A 25,681-nucleotide genomic window follows, 5' to 3' on the forward strand; every position below is an offset into this window, starting at 1 on the left:
CCAGTTCCGCAAAATTAATCAATTAATTTTACTCTTTAACATGTTTAAAGCAAAGCGGTATCAAACGATGTGTTCCCATGTTGCAACCATCAGCAAATGCAGATATGTCAGATAGTTCCCTTCTGTTCGCCGACAATTCATGATCAGTCTGGTGGAAATATACTCAAAGCGGTCCAAAACCAGCTCCTGTCGAGAAAGAACAATACGTCTATTGCTTTGAGAGCGTTAGATAATGATTACAAAGAGTAGAATTTACACAGTCTTATAATGCTACAAATGTGACATTTATGAACATAATTCGATATTGAGCAGAATAAACTGACATCAAGAACTTTCTCACATTTTCAAATTGTCCCTCATTGTCGGTATTTCTGAGGTTCGGATGTTAGTACGATGTGTAGGTAGGCCTACCTGGTGTGAGGTTTAACAACCAGCTCTCCCGCTAGAGTCAGCGTGGCCTAGGCAACGGGCAAAACCTGTACCAAATGCCTACGGCGACAAGGCCTGTAATTAAGCAGCAGCTTTTGTCGGAATATGTCTCCAACGTGTCATGCGTGCTGAGGCTTATTTGAAACTATGGAAACCGTAGAAGTAATCCTCCTCGCTTAACCAAGAACGTTATGCGATTATAAACTAAGTCAGGCTGTAAGTAAATGAAGAAGAAAACGAAGATATTGACGAACTTGTGTATGACTTCCAAGCTTACCATTACCTTAATTATTCTACCCCTTTATACCTCGCTGTTAAATGAATTAAGGCCTAACCCCACAACACGATATAAACAAAGGGCCCACGCACCTACACTCTCAGATATAAACGTCTTTGAGCTTCAGAAAAGTCGTAAACGTTTTTATGGCAAGCACAAATATGAATCCCGCAGAGTTGTTTCGGTAAAATGAAAATATATATTTTTCTTGGCATTATTGTTGCAGTAAGTTTGTTCTTCTTTTGCTTCATAAGTAAACTATTTTTCGAAACGTGTTTGACGCTTTTCCAATTTTGTTTAAGCTCTTATAGATAGTAGGAAAACGCGTTATTCGTTATTTCTAGTACGCACAAGTCCTGGCACGAAATACCTTTGCCGCCACGTGAGTACACGCATGCTACTTTCCATTTTTTACATAGAAAATAACAAGTTTATATTTTTTTCTTTCACAGATCCTGCTATTTTTAAAAGAGTAACACGATGGAAGAATCGTCTATGTTCCATAAATACATACAAGTTTGCTGTTTACCTAAAAGCAATACACGAAACTGGCCATCTCGGATGTGGTATAACTGCTCATGGCCAATATTTCTAAGTACTCTGCTCCCAGTGTATATATTTAGCGACAAGGTTATATGACAATGGAATTGTTGTGTTTGATAAACAAAATCAGAACGTTTAGGGAAAGGGGAAAGCAGTCTACAAATAAATACCGGAATCTAAAAAAAAGAAAAGGTAAAAGGCCACAAGCCACTCAACAATGAGTTTGTCAGTCAGGTAAAGGCTTGTGCTTTTGTGCAAAAGGTCAAATGTGGACCATAAATATTGTAAACTTTACACATCTGCGCCAGGAGCTTTTCATTTTATGGGATTTCGGATTTCGCGTATATAATCTATCCGTATTTTCCAAAATATTTTGATCCGCCAAAATAAACAAATTGTAAAAAAAAAAAAAAATTCTGGAAAAGTCGGGAATATTTTGTGGTGTTCAGTCTGTTCGTCAACTCGCTGTAATCGATTTACACAGAAGATCCGCCTTACTAAGTTAATCAGGCAAATGTTGGTGTCAAAAACACGCTTTGAGAATGCTCACAAGAAAAATAAAATTGCATTCGTTTGAGCAACAAAACGTGGAGTTGTCATGTTTGCAACTTCTATCGGATAATACTTCTCTGTCCCGGATTAGATAAAGTAACAGCAGATAACATATCACGCTCAAGACACGACTTAGCTAAAAAATAGATCAATATATTTTCAGAAAGTAAAGACTTGGTAAAGACTTATTTAAGCGTATACTCTATTTATTTTCCCAGGTCCAAAATCATCCTATGACATTCTTAGTTCATGTTCTACTTTTGTGTGCTATTTTAAGAATCTTACAATAATATCATGTGCTTTAAAATGCACATGAGATTATTGTAATATTCTTACAGTAATCTTCTGCAGATCGTACATGACTAAATGTACACGAAACTAGTAAGATTTTATCTTAGAGGAATACTATTGAGAGTTTAGACCTGAGTTCGTTGACTTGAGCCTAATTTAAGGACGTGATAAAAAATCAAGGATGAGGGAAGTTACTTAAAAATCTTTTAGTTAATTGGGTACAATGTAATGGAGGGATATGGGCGATGTGACCGTGGGCGTCATTGGAAATCAAGTTGTCTAAATCGCAAGTTAAATTAGAAATCCCTTTTTCCATTACCGAAAAGATGATTAAAGGGTAACGCGTGTCAGATTTCACCATATAATGTTTTAGCTGTTTTTGACAAATGACTATGTCACTTTCTCATAAATCGGTAAGGTTTTCGAATCGAAATGCACATTTTCTAGAAATTGATGGTTTAATCCCGCCCGGACGGCTCGTTTCGATGCCGTTTTCGTTGATGACGTCACAACATGAACATTTTCGCGGTCGCGGTGGTTTACATTCAGCGATTTTATGATAAATCTAATCAAAAATGGAAAATTTGAGCTTTACATTTGTGATCAACAATTAAAAACGGACGTATTTCCGCAAAGTTGTAAATCACATCATAGTATCACTTATTAAGTAAAAAAAAAAACATGTACTACGCTCAAGGCACTGTGTATTATTCATATTTCGAACCCTGAACTGAAGTCCTCTCAAAAATATATCAAGAATACTTACATAGTAGATAAGACGCTATTTTTTAGACAATCTTGTAGACACTATGAAATAATAATAATGATAATAATATAGTGAGTTCTTATATCGCTCTTATCACTGTAATATCTACTGTCGCAAAGCGCTTTACAATCGTGGCAAACATTATTACCCAGCCTATCCAGAAAGCTTTCTGGAGAATCAAAGGCAGCCACAATCCAGCACACAAGAGACTTTTCAGGCCAGTACTATCAAATAAATCGCCTTCTATTATGGCTGAGGAGAGACTCAGTTTACAATATTTCCACGGGATTCCGACTCGATTTTGTTTACATCTCCGTTTCATCTTAAAACGTCGACACAATCGCAATAGCCCGCCATTTATTGCCAGTTAGAAGTACAAAGCCTCTTCATCGGAAACCGCTTTATCGGCTTTTGTTACCAACGGTCAGGAAACATTTCAAATTGCATTCAAGTAATAAATTCAAGTTGCTTAAATGAATATTTGCTGGACCGTACTCTTCTTCAAATTTGTTTTGTTTTTTGTTTCTTTCTTTGTCGAAAAAATCAAATCCGATATTGTTCTCATCACAACGGACATATGTTATTTTACATGCTTTCTTTCAGGTACATCTCTCCGCGCATTTCTCCTTTCTGATATGTGTTTTTGCCAATTTCACAAGAAAAATCAAAATCCAATATTGCGTTTTTCAAACAGGAAATGCAGCGGTTGAACATACAGTAATGTTATAACTAAACTATTCTGAAACTTGCAAATCAAAATGTCGATTGCACTTATGAAATTTACTGATGGAATGGGTGGCTTTTTACTGCAGTATGTTAGTTCTTTCGCTGGTTCACCAGTAAACTATTTTTCTAAACGTGATTGATGCTATTCATTTTTGTGATAAAACGGAAACATGCTTTATTCGTTATTTCTGGTACACGCAATTCCTTGCACAAAAGACCTTTCCCACCATTTGAGTGCACGCCGAGATCCGAGTTCACAATCTTCCCGCTATATATGACGCAACGGCATTTCCATTTATCGTCGCAGTTGCGGGGTGATGAAGCGCCATCTTAGCGTGACGTCGGAAAAATCGATATCTACACCTAGACGTCACAGGGTAGATCCATGGCTCCGGGAAACGCTTTACCACTGCATCGTTCCACGTGGGAAGGGTCGACGCAAGGAGCGCTACATTTGTAACTCGGGTCAAATCGGAGTCAACATCGGAAAAGCGTGATAATTCAGTCAGATTTTGAATTTTTCCTTTTTTGTGCAATTTGTTGATGGAAATTAGAATAGGAGTTGACTGGGCAGCCGACTGCTGGGTAACATTGCCCTTATGATGCCAATGATCCTTTAAGAATCAAAATGGTCTCCGAAAAAAACGCCATGGAAAACAAATTTCAGTAGCGAAGCAAATTTTATCTCTAACGCCTGGCCTTCGCATCCCTGATATCGGATAACCGCTTCTGATCTAATCGAGAACTGCAATAACGTGGCTAGGCCGCCTAATCTCGGCTAATGAAAGAACTTAGCGTTTTGGCAGGCTAAATTATTGAAATTGTCCGCAATGTCATATATATATAATGACGATGGCGAGTTATAGATGTGTCGGGTAGTTACGCATGGCGTGGCGGAATTATGGTATCATGGCGAACGACTTGGCGGGATGGTTACATGGTTTAGGTTTGATAAATATGACGTGTAAAGTCTCAGACATTTATCAAGTTATTGGACGACAGCCCGAGGCACCCTGAGACACTGACGGAGACTAACTGCTCGCAATGGTCAACCCCGGGCACAACCATGGCCGCTACGTGAACCTTGATATCTGATGAATGATGACTGTTCCCTAGAATTGCACAGTTGTTTTGTTGGGCTTGTCCATCACTGGCTCTTGATTTAGAAAGTTCGGGACTGATTTGAGCGGTGTCGCAGTGCAGCTATAGGAGCAGACACGAAACGCCAGCAAATTATTCAAAGCGACTTGGCAATTCACGGCCACTTTCTAAAAAAATACCATAGCTTTCTTATTAACAAAATATGAGACATCGATCAAAAAATGGTGGGCCAGTAAAAAACTGCACGTTTTTTTTTTAATGGTATATATATACAGGTTTAAGGACCTCGGTGTTATGTCCGTTTTATCGAAAAAGTTATTATTTCTTTTTTCATTAGCTCAGACTTACCTTGAGTTGCTTAGGAAAATAAACCAAGTTCAATCAACAGAATTTAAATCATACTCCAACATTACAAAATGCGTCAGATTTTGTCTACATCCAGGTTTGAACGGCAAACCTGTTTTAGTTGCCAAAGCAAATCTGGTAAAACAAGACACCCATAACGCATCAATGATTTAATCCTCTTTGCAGCTTAAAAACAGCGACAATATCGATAACTCCTGATGGATTCCATTTCAATCGTTCAGCCCAGCGCTTAAGAACGTATCATGGAAGTATTATGCTTTTTTCCTCAACGTAATCCCTTTTGTATACCTTAGACATTATTTTTCGTGTGTTCTTCGGTTTCTCTTTTATCAGTGTGAGCGTAACGCAATACCCCTACAATCGGAAGGGTCGGTGGGTGATCTAATTAAGATTACTTAATTTGAATATTAAATCATAAACAAATAGCTGTGCAAAAACGTATCGTTGTTCGCTGGCATGAAAGCCTCGCCCTCTCACAGGTTCTACTATATTACTTTTGTACATACAAGTGGTCATACGAAGGCTTTGATTTATGATGTGAAGGTTAAAATCGTCAAGTTACGATCTACAAGTTACGTAAAATTGTGCACTTCCAAAGCAGGCAGTAGGAAGTTTTCAAAAGCCCCCGAAACGCCGACGCACACGCAATTGTTCGTCTTCTTGAACGATGTCGAACAAAAGGATCGATAATCGCTTGATGTTTCAAGGACTTTGTAGGACAACTAAAAAGGCACCTCCCCCCCCCCCCCCCCCCCCCCCCTCAAAAAATATAATCAATAAAAGTATTGTTCTTAATCATGTTAGAATGATGAACAATGAGGTTCCGTAAGTGTTAACAGTTCTGAGGGCTTTGCAGAATCTCACTTTTTTTCTCCATGAGCCAAGGATGCAAAAGATGCAGACCACCTCCAAGTGAAAATCTTCCACCTCCGTGACCGCCTTCGTCGCTTTCCTAAAGCCCTGTCTGACAGGACGGCTTTGCACTTAACGTGAACAGATGTCTTCATTTTCTCTGATTGACTGCGGCGCGGAGGGTCAGCGGTCAATTAGAGGTTATCATACTGCAAGTGGAAAGTTAATTGCATTAACTACGATCGCTTATAGACTGCAACTATTCAGTTAAACATCACCCTCGGTGTGACAGAGATATAGATATAGGTGTGCTGTCAAGATCACAAGGAAAATATGTGTGTTTAAAAAAACATAAAATGATATATCATGTCGTACAATTTGACGCTTTTTATGCGCTTCATATCTACTTACAAATAATTTCCTTAAAATTAAACCAACAAGAGAATGTTAAGGTCAATTTGAGAGAGTTTGGACCCTGTCCAAAGTTAGCGCCATATGGTGCTGTTTGCCAATTGCTTACCTGCAAAGTCTACTCAAACGACTTTATCAGATGAGATCTTAAATCTGATGTAATAGCCTTTTTAACACTACTGTGTTGACCATCATGCCATCAGCTTCCATTGTCACAATTAAAACGAGCAATACTGCCACATCCCACTCGAATCATACGCTCCTTTATCATTATAGTTCACTTGAAGGGAACTGGAACCGCCGAGCGATTAATTCAACTTTTCGACTTTCACCGCCCGAGAAAGTCAAACTTCCAACTTCATATTCGAGTTCAGATTTGTAGCTCCGCCCCCAGTGCCGGAGCATGCGCAGTTCAATTTGTTATTATTGAGAATCATGTGAGAATCACGTTAGTCATGCGATCTTTCATTCATGAGTTTTCGTAGTAAATTCCATAGTAGTGACGTCACTCAATTATTGACAGCTAGGCGCCATGTTTCATTCATGCCTCGTTCTGATCACCCGATACGCGGGAAATGAAAACGAGGTCATACGAACTGGCTTGGCGGTTTCAGTTCCCTTTAAGGTAAAAAAATCAATCATAGGGGCGCAAAAACCATCAAATCACATAACCACATGGTGTCACGAAACCGAGATCACACAATGAGAACAGCTGATTTAAAACATTATCATGAGTTGGAAATAGCTTTTGCGAAATTCTAACCGCGTCATTGGTGCCCCAGATGTATTTCATTTTAAAGGTTGGGCATAAAAGGAAAACGATGTAACTAGTAGCTAATGGCTTAAATAGCCGGTCTGCCCATTAAATTACTGATAATCGGATACAAAGCAACCAGACCATATAAATAATCAAATTATGTGTGTCCTTAAGGTTAAAAGTCGCCTACAGAGATTTGAATTACCTTTCCCGCAACTGTTTTTTAACCAAGCTAATTTACTTAAGTAAATAGATGTACAGCACCTAACACCCCCTCAAAGTATCAGACTGGCTTGTCATTAAAGGTATATAGAGCAAAATAAAACGTACATTTGCCATACCGTACTTATAAAGAAATAGTAAACATTCTCATTTGAAATACTCAAGTCTGAATTTCATTTGTAAACAACAGATAAGACGATAGAGTTTATGTCTTATACTCCTTTGAAATTTTTTTGATAGAATGCAGAATGCTAAATGGTGCTATTCCTGGGAGAAAAATGTCAGCGATAGGTTTCGGCCAACGTCTGGTGTCTTCGGTAGTGCCCAGATTTATGAATGAGAACATGCTTTCGCCTTAGGTTTTGATCGAGTTGTTCCAAAATTCCAATTTTGGAAGTTCCCTTAATGGACGATCTGACCTGATAAGGATTCCAGTCATGTTAATATTGTGAACCACGTTCTATTATTCAGTCACTGGAGTAACTTGATTCTGGGTTTAAGCTTAGCCCGTATCACTACTACTCCCATCGAATTTTAGATTTGCTGATTCGATTGGTTAAATCCGTTTTCGTGAAGAGCATGCACTGGGGCAGTGTCCTCCTTCATATACATGAACGTACACATGTGGACGAAATGTATAACGACCTTCCCAGAAGAATCGCATCTTAATTTGTGGCCTGGTATACGTATTTCTCCACTGAACAACAAGACGTTCCATCGACCAACACAATCCTCATCCCTTGAGCTGTCATCTTTATATATTTCTCCTAAGGAAACAACTTGTAGAATCGTTGTTTTCGCTTTGTTTGGCAAAAACAGGGAAGCATCTAATGCAGATTCACCGGAGCTTGTAGCGGCTGTTCAAGTCAGTACGATAATAGAAAAGGTGTCTTACAGAATGAGATACTTTTAATAGTGGAAAATAGCATGTTTTCTCCAAAATTTAAAGCTGGTGCACGGGCTCAGATTTTTAACAAGCTACCTGTTGATGAGTCAATTGGTTAAAAATTATCATCGCAACCAATATCCTGATCAGTTCGAAATCAACATCAAAGGCGTTCAGCACGAAATTTGCAGATAGAATGAAATTTACACAATTATAAATTCTGTCATTAATCAAATGAAAATGGGAGACCTGGCAGATTAAAAATAGAACCTATCAAAATTATGTTATAATTAGTTTAATGGAGAATTGGTACTTTGAAATCGACAGAGCTGTCGTGATATCATCACTGAGTAATTGCTTTCAACACAATCATGAAAAATACGATTTGGCCTTTTCCACTGATCTACGAGAAAAATCAACATTTTGAAGACAGCAAAATTGAGGAACCAAGCTAAGATAGAAACGCATTTCTCGCATGATCAGACTGTATGCCGCATTGTTACTGAATGTTTCTTTCAGCAACAATGCGGCATACACTCTGATCATTCGAGAAATGCTTTTCTACGCTTGCTTGGTTCCACGACTTTGCTGCCTTCAAAATGTTGTGTTTTTTTTCGTAGATCAGTTTCACGATGATTGCATTCACGCGGCTTGTTACCAATCACAGTACGTAGGTTTTGACATCAAATGTGACCCACCACGGCAAAATGAGTCGCATGTCGCAAAGCAGATGAGCCTAAAATGACACCTGAACATAAAAGAAGAAATTGATATACTCAGATTTCACAAAAGGCAGGCAATAGTGAAATGAACAACCAGTCCGTCTTAACCTGTCAAGCTCGGAGCGACATGAGACTCATTTTGCCATGGCGGGTCGCAAATAGTGTACAAAGAGGATAATGAAACGTGGCCTGCATCTGTAGCGTTATTCTCAGTACAACTCGTAGAGTTTAGTTCATATAAATATCATTACCTACTTCATACGATATCTCGCCAACTAATGCACCGAATTCGTGATCAATGCGTTTTTTGTTGGATCAATCATTACAGCAGGCTTATAAGTTTTTCGTAATGTATAAATTTTTAATCGGCATTTCAAAACAAATTATGTAGACTGTTTTTGGGGAGCCCTACCGGGATTTTGAACCAAAGGATGCATCGACGAACATATTACAATGCTTGCAAATACAATTGTATTGTACGTTCTGTAGTCCAGAATAAATTGGATAATGAAGTCACCCGAGTCAAATAAATCGTTCCTGGGATAAAACGATGAGCGCTCTCGGCCAAGGAAACGATACTGTTTAATACGCCCAAAGGACTACTCGGCAGAATTTGCCCGGAAGAGGATTATATCAATGATAAAGTAAGTGCACACGAGATTGTGGAAAGTGCTTTTTATCGCCATGGGCCAGTTGTTGAAGTAGTCTTTTTGTGTATGATGGTTGCAACGGAGAGTCGGAACGAGGTAAAATATTGTAACACGACTGGGCACGTAACTCTGTAACCCCCCCCCCCCCCCCTCAAAGGAATGAAACGGTTAAGAATTTCGGGCTGGGTAAAAAGGCATCGCGCAGGACACTAAAAACGTATAGGTTATACACAACAATTTAATGCTGGAAGAACCAAGCAAAGGCCCAGGCAGCTACCCTATTGTTGGACTGATAAAACGGATCATCACTTTGATTTGCGCAAGGCAAACAACAGTGAAGCCAGAGGGTTGACTCTAGATATCTAATCTGTTTCCCCTATTTTGTGAAAGTCACCCACCCAGCGACTACTAGTCCGGTCTCCATTCATTTGCTTTCCCTCTTTCCTCTCATTGTTTCGACCTGACCATTCGATACATCCAGTGCGGCCTCGTATATTTCTTCGATTTTTTTCGACATTTATCCGGTTGAACACTAGCAATTCATACAATTGGATCTATGTACAATTGCTTCTTGGATCAAGCTGATGTATTAGATTCCGTATTGGTTTCCGATTACATTGGCGTGTTAGTTCAGCCGAGGTTTATATCAAATGAAATCACCATGGTCGCGTATTTGACCATTTTACCGAAATAACCTTGTACGTCAATTTTTCGTGAGGATCGTGATTTTTCTGCTGTTAATTGCTTGCTTTGTGGTAAAGATAACTTAAAAAGAAATTGATCCAACACCGCACCGGTGCAACATCGTTCCCCGAGTTCGTTGTTGCAGTTGAATTAGTCTAAAGAGACAACAACATACACATGGCATTTAAACTATTCACCTTTTAGGATCAACTCCACAGCTTGCCGAGAATTCTATCTAAATATTGTGAATTCAAGGTGGGCTCTCCGACTTACGGATATGAGCACCAGTACCTGGAAGCGGCCTGGGAAAATTTCTTCACCGCCAAAAAAACAGCAAAATTGTGCACTCATTGGTATATTTACCGAAGTAACATGCGTCCATATCATAACTAAAACACTTGGACGTAATATGAATTAAATGTTGAAATAAATTGACCACCGAGTTTGCAGTGCACGCGAAAATCATGCTTTTTGCATGATTTACAACCTATGTTTACTGATAAATTTACCAAAAACGTGCGTCATCAGGTAACTGTAGGACACTTCGACGATGGCATACATTAAATTTTGAGGTAAATTAACCAACCAGTTCCTCTGTAGTGCACGCAGAAATCAGTTTGAGCATAATTTGTTATTTGTTTGTTAATCAACATGACAAGCCAGCAAGCATTTTTCACTATGCGTGGTGCAATTCTTGCTTGAATAACCTTCGTAGAAGACTCCAACAACACAATTTTCAAAATATCATTGACAAACTTTCTCATTTACAATTCAAGCACACGACGGCCAGCGCGACAAGCTTGAGGCCCATCCCGATTCTCGGAAACCTTGGGAATTAATTCCACAGGGTGCTATTGGCGTATCCACGGAACTGATTGAGTGTATCGGTCCGTGGTTGATTTGATTAATATTTCCAGTTATGAACTATTGACTTTAGAACTGCGGGTTATCTTCATTAAACGGGTGTACAAATCTTCCCTAATGTTGTCACGAGAAGCACAGAATACTGGTATACGCTCATTGGTTTATTAACAGACAGGTTTCCGAATTCATAGACTGGGGAATGAATGAAAGTGCGCTGCGTTCATGAGTCAGTGAAGTTATGTAGTAGAAAGTGCTATATGTCAGAACTAGCATAGTATTCAATATACGTGTATATTTCAACATCTCAGTTCATGACTTCTCACGAAGTTTAAAATACAATTCAAGTGCTTTGCTGTCCATACTTATTGGTTATTCCTTCAAGCCACTTTTACACGGCAATCCCCTATAATTTGATCAGTGACACCATAAAGTACATACAAACAGTAATAAGACGTCTTGGGCAAATACCGTATCATATTTAATCGACTTTCGATAATAGGACAAGAGACACAAAACGAAAATACATCGCATCAAAGGATTTTGTGTTGAGGAACAAATGACCGGTGAACAGTTATATAGGATTTCTGTGCTCGATCCGCGGACTTAAGAGGTCAGTTTCCCATTCACAGCCTCCGACTTTTTTTCTACCTCGTCGGGGGCGTCATAGTATGCAGTCTTTACTGAACGTTTACCAGCCTACCGCTTTTAAAAGAGATAGACGGATCACCAGGTGATTCACACGTGTATTTCTACTTCTACTCAACGTGTACATATCTCGACAAAACAAATAGCATTGGGTTTAAAAACCGGGAAACTATAAATAAGATAACTAAGAATATGCGGCAAGTCTACGAAATTGATAACAAATTGCTTGAAACCTCCACATGATGTTGCAAGATCTTATGTTAGGTTCGGTTTCGAGGAGAGCTAGTGTAACACTAGCCCAACTTTTAATGAGTTTTTCAGCGTACTGCATTTCAGACAAAAAACGATTTTCTTACTTGCTGCCAGGTTTCAGGATGTGTACTCTCGCTAAAATAATGAGTCAGATAGTGCCCCAATCGAATATGAAGAGTAATTTTGGGAGCAAGATTTGCACACAAATGCAACCGGCTCATCTCCAGGACTATACTGACATGTCGTTAATTGGTTGAGTTTGCTCTACATGTTTTATGCCACGTTCTGTTCACTCTAGCTCCTTTGACTTGAATTGACTTTACCTAGTAGTTATCGAGGAAACCTCCCAAATCGACGATCAAACGATACATAATTTATGAATAAAATCGGAATCCTGACTTTGGTCGAGTGCAAAGTGACCTACCTTTGATGCACTTATTATCTTGTTCGGACCCGGTTATCTTTGAATGAACGCCAATAGCTATGTCTGATTAAATTTCGTTTCAAGCTTTGTGTTCATTAACGGGAATTACCATTAATAATCAAGGTTCTGAATCCTTATAACATGTATAAGAGAAGTAACATGAAGCTTCTGCCCAACGCTTCTGGCGGTAGCAATGGCGTGGATAACCAATGCCCTTCCTCTATGTTTGTCAGGTCGATGACTTCGATTCGCCACTTAGAATTACTAATCAACCACTTCACTACTGTAGCCCGAAATTTCGGTCCGACGTGCGATGACACACGCTCCTGTAGACAGGTATTTTGGTATGATGACGTCATGACGCAATGTACTGCGATGTATGATGTATTACACGTCATATCGTCATTGCCAGGAATGACGCATTAGAGACAAGGGCCCGGTTGTTCCAAATCTCAAAAGTCACGTTATCCCTAACGGTTACGTTAAGTAACCTCAAGGACGTTATCTCTTTCAGTTGAACCCACTGACATGTTCAAGTTAAGACTTAACATCTCCGTTAAAGCTAACGAGGTTTTGAACAACTCAGCCCAGTACTCAACCGAATAACGTCAAAAATGTCCAGTAGTGTTTCGAAGTGTTTTATGACCTCATTCAGTTTCGTGTACATGTGCCTGTACATGTACATGTATTGTTTTAAAGATCTAAGTTTCTAATTCAAAATCTTTTTAAAAAATCTGAATATCACAAGGGAGAATCGTAATGCTCATGCAACGGTGAACCATTGAGTGCATGTAAAACAAGATCAAGATCAAGAGATCAAAAGGTATGAAGAAGGAGTAATCAGTCATGCTGTAAAGATGAAGGCTTTACAGCATGACTGATTACTCCTTCTTCATACCTTTTGTACTTTTATTACGTTATGTGTGCTATCATCCTTGCATGCTTAGTTTATTACTGATTATAAGCGATAAATGTACACTTTTAAGGTAGTAATAAATAATTTTGAATTTGAATTTGAATTTGTTATTTGGGGCTATGCCGTGATATTGGTTACCTCCAATATGTTGGACATAGCGCATACGCGTTTTGCGATGAATCTGTTCATCTCGATGGTATCCCTGGTAAAAACAAACAAACAAGCTTAAGGTAAGTCCGGAGACAATGGGTGATATGAATAAAGACTAGCAAATGCTTTTTTCTAAAACTCCGCGTACATTTACATTAGGCCTTTCTGTACACAATTGAATTAAAAGCATTCGCTAGTCTTTATTCATATCACCCATTGACTGATATCAACAGAGATACATGTATTGCTAAATCTTGTCGCCTAAGCAAATTGTGCTATTCAATTAAGAAGAAAGATGATATCAGCGGGAACATTTTCAGTTTCAAATTAATAAGCTACAGGTAAATCCGATACAAAGTCTGACTGCAACGTAGATGTCGCTCAAGCTTGTCGCCTAAGTCATCTTGAGGTATTTACTTGGTAGAAAAAACAATCTAACGATGATGAGCTAATCCTCCATCCTGGGATATTACCGGAAATGAATGGCCAGTATATCCCGCCATCTTTGTTCTTATTTACCCAGAAACAAGTGGAAGAGGAAATGAATGGCTTCCAAGTAAGCATTGCACAAGCCACTACTTCTTCATCAAGGGACACCGTGTTAGTGACTGACGCCGGACAGCCTGGGATGTAATCCTGGACAGCCTGGTACAAGATGTAGAACCTTAATGCCCAACATGCATTTAACATATTAAAGCAAGCAAAACACCCCAGTACATTACTTTTCAAACGTCACGCTTTCAATTAAATTGGTTTCAAGACAGTCATGAGAGTGGATAAACTCGGCATGATTTGGCTATAGTCCTCTGCGTGACTAGTGAAATTGACAGTCATGAGAGTGGATAAACTCGGCATGATTTGGCTATAGTCCTCTGTGTGACTAGGGAAATTGAGAGGCAAAAGAAATGGGCATGAAAGGAGAGCCTTTTATGCCTTAAGAATATTTTGCCGAATGATTCTACAGATGAGTGAGTAAAAATACGGTCATTAAAGAAAACAATAAAAACGCTTTTGATATGTTTTATAAGTAGTTTTATAGGACTCGCTCTGTATTGTGGCACGTAACTCACCACGACCGTTTGATTGATTGACACGCGGGTCTTTGCTCGAACGACAACGCCGACATCCTGATAGACCATAAGTTCCCTTCAACGAACGGGCATGCGCGAGGACAGTGGTCCTTTCGACAATTCGCATATTTGGGAACAGCTGCCTCTATATTGCGTCGCGTACGTGAGGTGCTGTCATCACAGCTTTATCATTCCCTAATTTCCTTCAGCAGCTGACTCGAACGCGGGGGTGAGACAGAACGGAATACGACATTCGTGATAAAAAGAACCAATTTTCAATTCCGCCTAGCACCTGGTTCCCATTTTCCCAATTTGTGAAAAGAAAAATTCCAACTTAGTCATGATCAGTCACTTAGTTAGATTCATAAAAAATGTACTTTTCATTTTCATCGGGTGCTTAGGTTTATAACCAGTATTTTCTGGTCATCTTCCAGGTGGATAGCGAAAAAGGTTTCTGCATATAGTAGTATGTACACCTGATGATTATCAAATCGAACTTTGCACAGCATGCCTGAGGAATATAAATAATACAACAACCCTCTTTGTTTAAATTAAATCGATTATATTGTCGTAGTTCGCTGACGGGTCCTTGTTCTCCCTCATAACGATAGAAGATCCGAGATGAACATAAGCAGTAATATATACTCTTTACGTCAATTTTCCGATATGAAGGTCACTTTAATAGACGAATTGGGAATTGAGGCGGTACACTAGGCCTCAAAGACGGGATTCCGATCCGTTCGCCTAGCTATCGCTCTCAATACTGCCTTTTAACTTACATGGCAATATTGCAAATCGCCCAGGCCAACCTGATAAACAATATCATTCGATATTCAAAGTCTACATTATCAAACCTTACACGAGTCAAAATGCAGGTCTCGGTGATATAATGATTTAGGCCTATGATTACTTCTTATCAGAGCTGGGCTCTACAACAATATCACTAGAAAACGGTACTTTAACGTCGGAGATGATCCGATTGACGTATGGGGGAGAGTGGGAGTCGAAGGTGTGCGCAATCTTGTACATCTGAAGAAACATTTTCTTTTTGGTATTACAAGGAGTGTCAAAAGTCGATAACAGCTTCGCTTTCTGTTGTATCATGATTGATGATATTCCATGACACGTAGCCTTCTGTCAGAATGGTCCAAGGTCATGTCCCGACTGTCTAGTCAGCTAATGAAAGGAAAGGAAAATAATAATGTTGATAGGAAATGTCAGATGAACAGTCATCACTTTTCCTTTAGCTCCTTGGTTTAAAGAACGAGTGGGACTTGTATTACAATTGTTGTCAATATTGTCACCCATGGGTCAGCCTCCTATTTCAGATATCATCACTCATAATCTATTTCGTTTTCCGCAAGGCTGCCTGACCAGAATGGCGACGAGCTGTCCTGTAACCGACCAACCGCGTCGTTCGAGTAAACTCCTGAACATCCCGAACGTAATTTCTTTAGGGTACCCTGTGACAACATTAGTTTGTGCCCCTCCACAGGTGGGAAATCCTGATGAGATTAGAAATTTTAATATACGATTTGAATAAGTATAAGAATCACATCTGGACTTTTGGCGTGTGTGTACTACAAGGAACCTGGTACGCCTGGTGATTAATTTATCACAAGATATCATGCACATTTCCAAGTGTTCTAGATTCCTTTAATAAATTTACACATGAGCGCATACTTTGGCTGTTTTTCTTGTTATGAAAAGGCCGGTGGAAGGACTGTCTTGAGTGTAAAAAAAAAAAAATGAGCTACTCGCGATCGGTAGGCTTAGGAACCGAATCTTCATGGTGATCTGGTGATCTGTAAATTCGTGACAAATTACAAAACATATATGAGGTGTTCACCATTTCATTTTTGAAGAACTACGCATGAAACTCCGCTTCTTGTTTTCAAATCTCAAAATAAATATGACAAAAAATCGCTATTTTATTTTCTAGAAACGACCATATATTCGAGAAATCTGCAGATAACGCGAATTACAGCCTCTTTACCGCGAGAACTAAAAAGACAGCGCCTTACATGTAATTCAACAAAACAAACCAATGAATGAGGAATTGATCTGATATTCAATATCAATGAAAAGAATAACCACTTCAAGGTATAAGAGGGACATTGAACGCTAGAGCCATCGCATCAGCCCCGAATGTATACAGAGGCTGATCTGAAATCGTCACACTAAATCTAATTCGCTTTCTGCACCACTGCTTGCACAACACGACCAGAATGGCGATGAGTCCGAGCTGCCCTGAGCAATGTCTTCCTATTCTCTCGTCATCAATCACAATGATTTCTGTTTGGACGCATTAGGGCGTATTCGATTGGAGACGTCCCTAGTGTCCGAAGATATATCTTAATCTGGTGTGTGGATATGAACGTAAGAGAGGATGACCTCTTTTCTTTCTTCTAGTTTCGGTTTTCATTTGGCACTATAATGGCTATGTCACGTTTCTTCCTTTGATCGGATATAAAAAAATATATCATGCACACACCCCCACAGGGGATTGCCGTGCCATTAAGAGATGACAGCAATTTAAAGCGAATTTCGTACGGGCAAAACGACCGTCCGCGCCTCCAGATCAGTCGGTATCAGATTATTTACTTCATTATCAAGTCGTACGCGAGTTCCTGAATGTAACCCTATTTCGGGCCCTATATTGTCCTCTTGTTCATCGGGCCGAATCCAGCTACACTGTAACTGAATTGCGCCATACTTTTAAGTAGGAAATGATGAGAAGGTACGTTTTCACCGCCCGAGAAGATGTGAAAAATAGGCAAAATCGTTGGTCGTGCGAAATTCCCTTTAATTGCTCAAGATACTCGTGATTGTTTAGTCACGAGCTCATGTTCACACATGTGAGTTCAAATGCTTTTTTGTCCTGCAATCGCCCCATGAAACCAATTCTTATCACAACTACTGGCGTAAGATGAAGTGATCAGTCATAAAAGACAATGTTTATTACAAATTTAGCATGCATTATGAAAAACGCAAATAATCACAGTGCATTCGAGCATCACTTGTTAACAATAAGTTAACCATGACCACATGTATTTCAACATTATTTAAGCACGTATTGTTTAGCCACTTGCTTCTCTTTTGTTACGCATGCTTCAGTCGTTGGTATTATTCCGACAGGTCGCCGCGAGAAATAACGTATGTACGACACGTTGTATCTTAGCCGTTTCGAGAAGCCAAACTAACGTTTTAAGCCTGAACTAAAAGATCAAGTTAACATGTAATATTCATTGCAGGATTCAGTCAGGCATGTTTATGGCATGAAATATAATATCTTTCACATAGTCCCAGTCTGTTTAGTTCATTTTAAGTTTCGCATGGTGCATCATGTTACGTTTCATTTACTCGTTTATTTTGGCTTGTTTACATCTTCATAAGCGAGCCAAATTAAGTGGGCCTCAGTGAATGAACGTGCACTTTCATTTCATGCAAATGTCAACCTTATGCTTGCAATCATATTACATCAAAACGCGATCTTCAGCTTTATGTTTAGAATGTACGGTGGCCCATAGAGGACATGCGTTTATTTTCAATATAATAGAAAAAAAAATTTTACAATGTGTTTTTTTCTCTCGAATTACAACCGCCGTCGGATTTATTTCTCACCGCCGAAAAAATAATTTCCACCGCCGGGTAAAAAATAATAATTCCCACCAACGCCAAAGAAAATAATATCCACCGCGGTGGAAATTAATATCCACCGCGGCCTGTTTCATTTGGCTCGTTTCAACATTTACCCCTAACGAGGCCTCATGTAGTGTAAGGTACCTCAGCACAATTTACAGACATTGATAAACAAGAAACATGATCGAAACTAAACACACATTGCTTGTACAGTGTCAAAGCTATCACCTGAAGCGGTTTTAAGTAACATACTTGAAACTTCTGGATTCATGAAATTCAACCTCATAATAGCCTTCAAGTTGACACTTTATAGCAGGAACATTGGTAAACGTGCTGGCTTACTGAATCTGTACACGGCATACTAGACATGCTTGATACTGGAGGGCCTTAAGGGTTGGCTAGAATCTGAAATCCAAAATCAATGAGAACTTCTTCAAAATGAAGTGAATGCCGTTATAAAACCTGGGAGGCTGTTCAATCTCTGGAAAACAAAGAACAAGTTCCCACCATTGAAATTGTCATTAACTTTGTTTTGAAAAAGAATTAATTGCTTTTAGATTTCAAGTTCTAGCCAAAATGGTGGTATGTATTGCCTACCCCTATTTTTTGGTGAATTACAGTGTTCTATCGACAACAGGCATGCCAGGCAGGTTAAAAATTGGTGATTTGCTGTCTCGTTTAATGCTACTGGTGGTTCAACAACATCACTTATCACTTATTCAATTAGTCTACATCTACATCAATAATGAATTTGTGATCATATGTCAAGTCCGTACTGTACTTATGTCGGAACAATGGTACGTCAAAGCCAGCGTATAAGTACTATGTCAAAACGTGTTTCAGATCATGGCCTCGGACGACACATGAATGGTATATATAATATACCAATGTAATGGCTTAGGTTGAGCTTATTAACAAACTAGATAGTGTCTTCTTGAGCACAAAGTAATCTTCTTATGAGGAAAAGTCTCCTTTTGTAATAATCAAATTGGTCCAGCCGTTTAACCGCCTATTTTGCCGACAGACTGCGACCATCGTTCATGCAGTATTTATTTTCGCTCTCACAAATGGAGAATTACCGCTGGTGGGCTTATGATAACCCTTCAGGGCAGAGACATGTATTCATCCACGACCGGAAGTGTGGCATAGAGCTTATCAAAATGTCAAGTTGTGGTAAATACATGGCTGGGATGGACCAAAGTGGAATTAATTCTCAATCTGTGGTTGATTCTTACTCTACAGAGTCAGGCCATCACAGAAATATGCTTTTTGATAATATATTTAAGAAAATGTGGTCTCACTGGTCAGTTTAGAACTTGTACTTTGACAGGGCCATATCAATGCGCCAGTGACGTTTTGATGGATATGGTGTACGGAAATCTCTTTTTCTGAGGCAATCGGTATTGGAATGTTTTTAAACTTTATTATGCAATTGGCAAAGGGTTCTTCTTGACACATATAAAATTTTGTGCAGATTGATTGGTCCAATGAGTACTTTTTTTACCAAAACTTATGCACAACAATGTACACGTAATGTACACAGGTTTGAATAGAGGACTCTGGCCTTCAGCTGCCATTGTTTTGATCATTTGAACTAGGCCACCGCTGGGGGAGGTAGTTTTCCCACTGTAGGCAAATAACCAATTTTAAAGAGTTTGATATGACGTGAGGAAGCGCTGGGTTTTTTTTATTTCGAACTCGGAACATCTCGAACACTGCTACCCCTTGGTTACGTGAGAAAATCTATATCTTATATCAACAAGGTGAAACGATTACATGATATAAAGTATTACGTCAGCAGCGGCTGGATGGACCCCTGATGGCTCCGCCATTGCCTGTCAAATAATGAGAATAGGCTATGACTCCAACTGACCCAATGCAATCACGTAATGAATGAGCCTGGGGGAGACTGGCGCTCTAAGCCCTGGTAGGCAACCGGTCTAGGAGAGAAAACTCCGAAATCAAACCGATGCATCGCCCAAGGACTGCATGTGGGGACCGCGGAGCGCTTTGCCATGTCCATTGCGAACAGTATAACAGACATAGAAAAATTCACGGCAGGTTTGAAGACATTTCTCTTCCACCGGGTCTTTGGAAAATGATGAGAGTGGTGGCGCCTTGAGCGTGGTATACCACGGAAATGCGCCGTAGAAATACCTTATCTATTATGATATTATTATAATGGAAGGTCACTGTTACACGTACAATGTGCACATTCGAACTCTTTTTCCTCACTGATACTGTCTTTGGGCGCCATATTTAAGAGGCCCGAATTCGAAGGGATGAATACCTCGCATCTACCTAATACAAAGGTTAAGTCTAGCGGATTGAACTGTGGCTCGGATAGTGGCACAGACCTTTGACCAGAGACACCACTACTTGCAGTCTGCTACCATTGGTCGATAGGATTTTAAATGAATTGAATTGGTTGTATTACCAGACAATCGTGTTTGGGCTTTATTCATGGTATGACCGAGGCGGAGCAAATGGACAATGCCCTTTCATCACGTGGGCAAAGAAAAACCGCCCCGCATGTGGTGAACCCGATTGCGTACCCCACCCAATGTATGGACACTGTTATTTTGTATTAGCGGTATAGGAAGACGGTATACGTGAGGAAACAGAGCAGTTTCAAATTCATCAACTTGCAATATCGACCAGTCTCTCTTTCGACTTTTCGTTGTTTCGCTAATCTTTTTAGCAGGTTTCATTAGTCATCAACATTTGCCTGAGTGCATTGCTGTAGTAATTACAATAATCATAAAAACCTACACGCTATCTTAACATAAAAATTAATATTCCTTACAAAGCATTGCAAGGCGTCTTTTATATGACTCTTTTCGACAATGTCATGTATTTTCTCCCAAATTAATAAAAATATATCTATCATTACCATATAAGACAGCCTATTGCAGTTATTTTTGATACAAGGCTAAGTACCTTAGGCCTAGCTAGTCTAGTCTATATTTAAACATTCAATAACGGCATGAGATATAGGAATGAACATTAAAGGTAAATGATTTTACTTCAACCTTTTACAGAAAGGCCTAGTATAATTACCATGTAATATACAGTTTTAAGTAAAAAAACAACAACTACAAGACCCTCTATATGCATATCACCTAAAATATTTCAGAGAAGAATGAAAAGCTCAAAATACGAGTAACCCAATATGCATGTGCTTTTTAATCGCATTTTACGGTGCTCAGCTGTAGTTCACCTCTTAAATCGATATCCATGTGATATCACTCGCTCAGTACCCGATGTCATTGATTTAAGAGATCAATTCGTGGCACCAATTTTTTTTTAGACTAGCTGAACGTTGAAAAAAAATAAACAAAATTAGTGATTACATGCACCTCTTGTGCAGTTCATTGACTGGAGTCAGTATTATGTTCTGCAATGTTCTGCAATATCATGCAATGTTACCCATGTACCCAGCTAACATAATCAACTACCTGAGGGGAATTCGAAACTGCTAAGATCCATCAATTGAAGCGTATTCCCTCCTTCAGACCGTTCAAAATTCCCCATTTGTATAATTGAGCGTTTCGTGATAGGTTTCCTTTAAGTCGAAAATCCAGCCTAATTAGATTATTTGATTCTTAGACAAGATTTTGCTCTGTTTCATGAACTGAACATTCCTTATACGATACTAACTATATTATTTGTTAACACCTTATCAAATGAGAAGGATCTGTAAAAAATGAATCTTATAAGAGCTCTAACAGGTTCTGCATGATGACCTGAGAAATACCACTTCAAGGTGATTACTGTACTACCAATCCCTATGATATTTTTCCTTTTTTGAGTACAAGAAAATGACTCCTACACGTCCGTTTTTGTCAATCCTCATCAAAGCCTCTTTCGACTGTGGAAGGCATATCGAATATACAAAACCATGAAAGGCGATACACTTCAATAAGACTTGACAGTGACTATCAGGTTAGCAACCCACAATGTATACAACCTATCCCGATTGATAGAAACATGTGTTTTTGAAAGAGGAAAGAGGATATGATGTCTAAAGATAGAACAAATATCTAGGAATTTTTTTTCTTATTATTCCGTATCAGACGGCATATTTTGACTGACAAAGGAAATTATGATAGGTTTTTCTACCAAGCCAACATCACAATCATCATTGCCAGCGTCGTACCTCTGTTATGGTCTTTCGCCGGAGGGCTCTGTATAGGAATAACTGTTTGGTGGTACCATGGGCGAAGCTGGTAGTGCATAATTTCAATAAACTGTAAATTCTGTGAAGGCCTGTTCAAGTGTAATTTCACATGGAGCTATAAAACCTGATGCTTTTGATTCAGAATAGATGCGTCAGGTCTGATCCCACAGACGCTCAATAATTCATCTCATACTATACGGAGCCTCAGAATTGTGAAGAGCCAGGAAGTTTAGTTCCAAGAAGCTCCGCACGCTGGTTTCTCACCGGAATCGAACCCGACCAATTGCGTGGTAGCCAGTGGTGGTTATGTCTGTGAACAGGAACTACCCTCTGTCTAGCAATCAACTTGGATCCTAGAAACATAACTTTATATTGTTAGTGATATCTTTATCTCATGTACATGTAACTTGAATTGGATGATCATTTTTTGCACAACGTCTGTTTTCATGTACATGTTTCCCAAAGTAATTGTCGAATGGATGCATCGTGGTTGTAGACCATCCAAAGACGGCAGAATTTTCTTTCTAGGAATGGTCGGCTTTTTACTGCAGTGTGTTTGTTCTTCCTCTGGTTAATCAGTAAACTATTTTTCTGAACGTGTATGATACTTTTCCAATTTTGGTTTCAGCTCTTGAAATGTAGAAAAACGCGTTATTCGTTATTTCTTATTTGTACGCACAAGTCCTCGCGCGAAAGACCTTTCCTGCCACGTGAGTGCACGCGCCGCCGAGATCCGAGATCACGTCACCCTGCTATTACGACGCAAAGTCATTTCCATTATCGTCGCAGAAGCGGGGTAATCAAGCGCCATCAGCTTGACGTCGGAAAAATCGATATCTACGTCGTCACAGGATAGATCCATGGCTCCAGGAAGTGCCTTACTTGTGCATCGTTCCTCATGGAAAGCGCATGGAGAGTTAACTCGGGTCAAATCGGAGTCGACATCGGAAAAGCGTGATATAATTCAGTCGGATTTAGAATCTTTTCCTTTTTTGTACAATTTGTTGATAGAACCTACTTATATTATACTGAGTAGGAGGTGACTGGGCAGCCGACAGATGGATAGGTAATATTGCCCTTAATAATGCCAATGGTCCTTTAAGTTGAGAAAACCCAATTAAGCAACGCGCACAAGACAGCATAGTGTGCAAAGTTTTTACCTTCTCCTGATAACGGGGAAAGGCAATGATGATGGCCATACGCATACTAATTGAACATGTTATTTCCTGCTGAGGAACTGATTTGATCATGTTTACCTTGCATCGAATACAAAAAAACACATCTAATTATTTTGACACGCAAGCCAGAGCAACGCAATCAGTAAGTAGTTCTGGTTTAAACCTTGTAACGACCACCACTATCATCAGCTCAGATAAAAAGTCAAAGCTTTGCACAATCCCATATGTTCGGTATTTTACATACGCGATTATAATACATGTACGTTGTTTCGGCATATGCGGGGCCTATATAGCTGTTGCGACAGGATATATATGGACAACTATGTAAAGACATTGAAAAGGGTGGATTGCAGATTCTCTTCCGCAATGTTCAGAGCTGGATAAGCCTCGAAAAACTAGAAGACATAGTGTTTGATGAAATAGAAAGGGCTCTTAAAGGGACAATATATATAGGCAGCAGTCAGGCAGGCAAGATAAAGTTACATTTAGTCGCCAATAGGGGTCTCTCACATCTCACAGTACGTCGAAATGATTCACGCTTGTATGAGGAATCCATCAGTGCTAAATCGGACATGACCCAGGGCTCTTACTGTATGTTCGTCACCTAAAGATGGCCAAATAAGCCCTTCTGCTCCTACCTATAGTATCCGTTAAATGAGCATGATTTGTTTTCAATCTATTTTAGTGGCAATGGAAACATTGTTTTCATCGTGAAAATAATAATACAAATATAAAAATAAGTTTATTGGCGCCTTATTATAAAAAATACATTTCATGTCAGCAGAAAATACAATAAACTCGTGCAAGTTGGAGAAAAACCTGTTTAAGAATTGTAGTGAAGGATCACGAGCATTTATCCAGCCCATGAAAATAGAAGAAGAAGTGTAGGTGTTGACTTGTATATTATAAAAGATATTGTACAAAATATATCCGACTCTTAGACTAATAGTTAGGATCGACAATGGAGTGTGTTATGGAAGGTTTTCTAAAGAGAATTTGGATACTTCTCTGGAAATAATTGATGCTCTTTGAATGATCAGATGGCATTGGAAAAATATAAATAAATCCTTGTCAGGAAGTTTGCCTATTGAATGATAATTTATATGCGTTTAGAAAGTTAACAGCCTTTTCAGTGATTTCGTTGACACCTTGACAACATAGCCTATTGGAGTGCATCCAGGTGTAATATATTTGAGTCCTTCCGTTCCTGAGTATTTCTCTCATTCTAGGAGACGCTGAAAGACCCTTTTTGTCGCTAGTAAAACGTCTTGATGTCTCTTTAGCCGTCTATTGTATGGAAACACTGGAATATTGGGGAAAACCAAAAACGTTGCTCCTTGCGAAGATCGTCTATTGTCAGTTTAAAAAAAAAATCCAATATACTTTACAGGTAAAACATGGGGGGATATGAGTGAATCGTTCTCCTTATCCCGCGTCACGGTGAAGCTGAAAGGCTAAGAAGTCAATGCAATAGAATTAAAAAGACATGAATTGACAACAGGGACATCCTTAGTTACAGACATGACAGATATGAGTTTTTCTAATGATTTTAAAAAAGTTAAAACGTGACAAAAACAAACTAACCTGCGATAAAGTAAACATAAGTGGTTCAATTTTGATCAACGGACAACAACAAAAAAACACAAACATATACATTACACAACAATTACCCCCCCCCCCCCCTCCCGAACTAATCTGATACGTATATTCAAATAATCCATAACTTACGCATGTTCAGGTAGAAAACCAAACTCCTCGACGCTCCAACAGAGAATGAATAAAAAAAATAATCCGATGGAATTGATCACACACGCTGTCAAATGAAAGTATTGACAATCCAACACAACAAAATAAGTAAAACGCGATTTATCTTTAGGCTAAACTGTTCTTAAAAAGTTGATTTCCTTCGATAATGTTCTATAATCCGGCTTAGTTATAATAATCGGCAATGTTTTGTTCAGTACCGCTACAAACAATTCGGCAATAACTCTTCAGATTCCTCGAAAGAATTCTCAGAGGTGTCAAATCTTAAGAAGTCCGTTGTCGAAATATTGAATCTTTCCCTCGAGCTGATACCGGTTCGCAACCACGTGATAGTTACATTTAGTGATAGTGACAGTGTCCA

At 39.1% G+C, this 25,681-nt stretch overlaps 1 protein-coding gene across 1 annotated transcript in view; it reads right to left on the reverse strand.

Annotated features, from left to right (window-relative positions):
• Positions 1 to 25,314, reverse strand: part of LOC135503153 (probable G-protein coupled receptor 139) — a 169,195-nt gene extending 143,881 nt beyond the window's left edge. Inside the window, exon 1 of the mRNA XM_064796544.1 lies at positions 25,285 to 25,314. The gene's annotated coding sequence lies outside the window, so the exon portion shown is untranslated. The remainder of the gene's footprint in view (positions 1 to 25,284) is intronic.
• Between the last annotated feature and the right edge of the window lie 367 nt (positions 25,315 to 25,681).

This window comes from Lineus longissimus, chromosome 19 (genome assembly GCF_910592395.1).
Source record: "Lineus longissimus chromosome 19, tnLinLong1.2, whole genome shotgun sequence".
Lineage (NCBI taxonomy): Eukaryota > Metazoa > Nemertea > Pilidiophora > Heteronemertea > Lineidae > Lineus > Lineus longissimus.